Source organism: Pinus tabuliformis, chromosome X, assembly GCF_031772625.1.
Source record: "Pinus tabuliformis cultivar Carrire ecotype Pingquan chromosome X, CPIR1, whole genome shotgun sequence".
Lineage (NCBI taxonomy): Eukaryota > Viridiplantae > Streptophyta > Pinopsida > Pinales > Pinaceae > Pinus > Pinus tabuliformis.
Window position 1 is genome coordinate 102,686,831 of NC_142308.1, and position 5,464 is coordinate 102,692,294.

A 5,464-nucleotide genomic window follows, 5' to 3' on the forward strand; every position below is an offset into this window, starting at 1 on the left:
AAGATAATGGAAACCGGGCCATCATATCGATGGGAATCCTACCGCAAATGGTGTGAGGCCTAGGTTGGACTTCATACTGGGGAGGTTCCCTGAATATTGGCAAGTCCAACACCATCAACAAATTGTCTACATTCATATTATTCCCATTTTCCATCATTCAACATTGTTAATTACTTTGCAGCCAAACATGTTAATAGAAAATAACTACCATTGAAAACTATTTGGGGTTTAACACTCCATAAGTCACAATGACTGGCTTTGGAGAAAACTATTATTAATATTGGAGAGAAATAGAGAAAAGGTATGTTGCTTAGTATAGTAACTTGACTTAAATATTGGAATAGTGTATGATTCCAACTACTCTTTTCATATGATCGATATGAGAAAATAGAAAAACTAATAGGTGTGACAATAGGAACAATTGAAGAAAATAGTTTCAAATTGATCGCAATGAAGGTTGTTTGTAATTGACTATATTCTTATTATTCACATTTTCTATGAATCAAAATTATTACATTGACACTTTGCACTCAAAATTTTTATTTCATCATTCAAGTTACTAAGAGTCTCTCTCGTCTCAACAAATGGAGCTAACTAAGAAATTTTAAAATTTATTTCACCAAATTAATGTTAGACATATTTAGCATATTTAAAATGATCAAAATAGTTAGATGTTCAACAAATTTTGTATGGATGCACATGACTGAAACCACCCTAGATCCGTCTTAACACCAGATCTATCAAGCACCAAGAGGGATCAAATCTCTCCAGGTGCAAACATTTCCTCAAGTTTTACACTAAAAAATAGGTTTGCACCTCGAGAGACTTGATCCCTCTCAGCGCTTGATAGATCCTGTGTTAAGATGGACCTAGGTTGGTTTTATCATCATGGAAAATAAATGCATAGTAAAAAAATATTTAATTATTATTTAATTTATATAGATTAAAGTTTTTTATATAAAAGTATCTCATGAGAATTAATGAAACAAGAAAATATTTTGTATTGTGATATTAATAAAAAATAGTTATTTAAAGTAAATAAGATAAAAATAATTATAATACATATTAAATTAAAAATATAAATTTTTGGATAACTTAAACTGTTCTTAAAATAATAATTGTGTGAATTATGATATTAATATTGAGGAAAATAATTTTGAAAATAATTAAAAAAGTTTATAAGTTGAAGCTTATGTCCTCTATCATGGGATTGAGTTGGCTTGCGACAATCATTTTTTCTAACCCTCTTGTAAAAGCCACTATGAATTGTAATTTGTGTGAAATTTGTAGAATTGTTAACACAATGGTTGGGCTGGGAAGAGTGGACACGAATTCAGAGGTCTAAGGTAGAGTCGTTGAAGACAATAAACTCAGGGTGATTTATTTAATATGCCACCACTTATCAAACTCAATCTAATGGTTTGCATGACCTGTAGGGAGGTGGAGTATGGGTTCCTTAAGTGAAGGGAAAACCCCATACAATGTCTATCCTCATGGGGCATGTTGGTGTGGTCATGATGTAATACACAGATGAGGAGTTGGAAGAAAAAATGTTTGACGAGAAGAAATCAATGGGGAGTCAACTAAACTCGAAATATAGACATGTAATGTGTCTTATCTATGAAGAGTATGTTAGGATATGCATATGGGTGTTGTGAGAGCATTTACAGAGGTAGAATGCAAGGAAGAATCATAGGTGGAAGGGTGAAGTTCACTCATAAGTAGTATGTTGGGATAGGCATATAGGATTTGTGAAGTCAACCTGAAAAAGGAGGGAGTCGTGGGTGGAATGACAAACATTCAAGCATAGGAGTGAATCGGCTCACTTGTAGATGTGTACTTTGTAAATAGACTCATTTGTCGGCTAGGTCTTGGAACATTTATGGACTTGGATAATCCAAGAAGTCAAGCACATTGTGAAAATGTTAAGGTGTTAGATAAGAATCAAGTCAAATTTTTTAACACATTCAAAGGATATGGGAAGGGGCCCAATGCTCTAAAGTAATGTATGAGAGCCGAATATGTTAGATCATGGAAGTATCAGGACATATGAGAAAAATATCTTAGACAAGTCTAGTAAAGCCCAAATGGTGGTCCATCCCTAGATATATCTATGAGATTTCATAATTTGGGTGTCCTGGGAATTTGTCACAATGAAAAATGCATGCATACCTAAATATCCCCTAAATCTAGATAACAAAGGAAATTGATGAATTGTGCTAAGGGGGTCATGCCCAATGGGTTTTGTGACCTAGGCTGAAGTGGTAAATGCCATGAAGTTATGGTAAGGCTACGTGGATTCCATGGGTGGATTACAAGGAAAGTGGATCAAATGGTCTAACAAGATTGATGATATGGCACACAATAAGTGTGACACACAACATGAAGGAATTGCCTTTTCTAATGGGCAAGTGACCAATTTTTGGATGGCACATGGCATTATCAAAGCATGCCTCATGGTAGGGTAATGAACGGTTTAGCTACTAAAAAGCTCTTGATGTGTTGGATTAGTGTTATTCAAAGCTAATTCCATTGTCTTTGGGAAAGAAGAAATTTTATAACCCCATTTCTATATTAAGACTATGGAGATTGGGTTAGTTAAAAATAACTTCCATCAACCTGGAAAATTCCAACGAGGTCGGAGGGATTATTACATGGCTAAAGCAAAAAACCTAACTTCTCTCATTGTTTCGGGAGACTCTCTCATTCTTATTCGATATTTGGTGAAGAGACCCTCTTCAAGGGACAAAACATTATAAAGTCTTATGGAAAGAATTAGGAAACTGGCTAAAGGATTCTCTTAAATAGTATATTTTCATGTTCTTTGTGATCTCAATCTTAATGAAGAATGAAAATTAAGATTAAGATATGAAAATGAATGATGCGTTCCATTTCATAGAGATAAATGGATTGGCATTACACAGTTATGAAGAACTGCATCATCATCAATTATAGTATGAGATGTAAAAAAAATGTGACTCAATTCCATAAGTTATATACCAACAAAACTCCATTTTTTATTGTCCAATGGAAAAATACATAAGATAACTCACAAAACTTATATAAATATATAACTATGTACTATCTAATATATTTGCTTTGATCTACCAACCTATTTAGATATAAATATAAAATATTAGTGTTTTACATATATATAATTATGATTATAATGATAATTACATTAAAGAAATTTTAAAACCATTAAAGAATAAATTTACTATACTTTCAATCATCTTTAAAATAAAGTCTCATTTTTAACATAATTTTACAAATTTTACACTCACTAACTTACTGTATAGATAATTTTCAAACATTAATATTTTCATCAAATATTTAATTTGACATGAAAATTTATGTATTTTAAATAAATTTATTAAATATACTGATAATTTTTTGATAATACCCTAAAAATAAATATATCAGAAACATCTTTGAAATAAAAGCGTTCTAGAACTTCAAGAAAACAGTATAGTTAAGACCTCCCAAAGAGATTTAAATATAAATAGGAAAAATTTGCATATATTAACTTTTATATTACAAATTTTCATACTAGCTCATCAATCCTATAACTCTGTAACTCGTTGTGAGGTAAAGACTAATTATTAAATTCATATGGATAAGCTCTACCGACTTTATCGTAGCTTGAAACCATTCCTTACTTTCATCAAAATTAAAATTGAAACCCTAATTTAAATGAAGCTATGGCTCTCTCATCAGAATTCAATGATGGCTCTCATATATCAGAGTCTTGCTGAAAACATATTCAAAGATTTTCCACTTACTGATTTCCAAGGAGACGATGCATCCGGATTATAAGCTCCTCTTCTTCGGCCGAAAATTTTCCACTCTTGATGCCTGGACGAAGATAATTAACCCACCGCAATTGACAGCTCTTCCCAGAGGGCTCCAAACCTGCAATTAACTTGCTGCCTTTAATTAAAGTGACCTGATCATGGGTACATATGCATTCAACACGACACTTTGTATAGTTAATCATGTATGTGTGGCTACTCTAAATCCATTTTTAACCTAATATAATAGTGATAGAACACTCTCACGCTTAACTTATTTGGGGAAATCTCACTTTTTGTGAATGTGTAGAACACGTCGCTTCCGTAAGCACTGTAATTCATTGAATTTAACCTTGGCTCTATTAAACATTAATATTGTGTATGGTATGGCAAACCTGGATTTCTATGTAGAACGCTATGAATACCAAAGTTTATAAGTATTTTCTAGTGGAATAATTCTCATTCTGCTACATCAATTCGATTATAACCCCAAAATTACGAAGAAGAAAATCAGTTGAATAAGGATTTCAGCACCTGCTCGCTTCGGAAGAGGTGGCCATTGACCTGCACCAAGGTTGTTTATATAGTCCATTAAAGAAGAATCCTCCTCGATCGTCTAAGCCTCGCAGCGAAGGCATTTTCTATGACAGCCAGGAGCCCGTCCCATCTCATTTCAGCTTCCTACAAAAATGCCCGTGACTCAACCCAATTATTCTTTGTTGCAGCCTCCTATAAAATTATCCATGTAATGTGATAGATTATTGCATATATAGTTGGTGTACGTGTTGTTTTGTGAGGCATTTGTGTTTTGACAAAGACATTGCTATTCCCGCGTCAGACGGCACAGCGGGATTCCGCGAATCTGGTTTCGAAGGTGACTTCCTCCGCCCTTCTTTCTCATTATCGAAAATAACCCAAAACCTGACCAATGTAACTGGGATTTCCAAAAAAAATTCTTCAAAAAGTATATCTAAATTGAATTTGGATTCCAGTCTAATTCTCTAAAATCCAGCAAGAATTCATTGAGATCACAAGTTTGATGAGTAGCCACTGCACAATAATAGTGTTCTAGGGTTTTTCATGGTGCTGAATCCATATATACACTAAAAAAAACTAGTTTAAATAACACAAATCAAGATTTCACCACAAATTTAAATGCCAGAAACTCCAAAAAATCACACTAAAAACAACTCTACCTAAATTTCTATTATATTCCGGTAAATTTGGAAACTCTTTACATTACGCGAATATTAAATTCTAACGTAAGGAACTGACACTTGTCAGTCTCGTGTGAAATGTTTGTGTCGGCCACTGCGTTTCTGACATGAAATTGGAAGGAATCTGTTTGTCAAAATTACTTCAATAATAAAATTAGTAGAGCATCGAATCTACAGCGGAGGAAGAACATAACGAAAAATAACAAAAGTGCAACAAGTCGAAATCGAGAGAATATCGGTGCACAAAATCCAAACGGTCATTGTTTAGAGCATATTAAAATAAACAAAGACATCATTTTATATTTATATTCCTTCATTATCAAATTTAATATAATTTAATTAACACAATTGTTAAACTCTTTAGCTTATAACTTTGACTTATTGAAACTATAAACTATTTATAATTGTGTTGTAGTAGCTACAGCCACCCTCCAAAACTTTGGCTCGAAGGAAAAT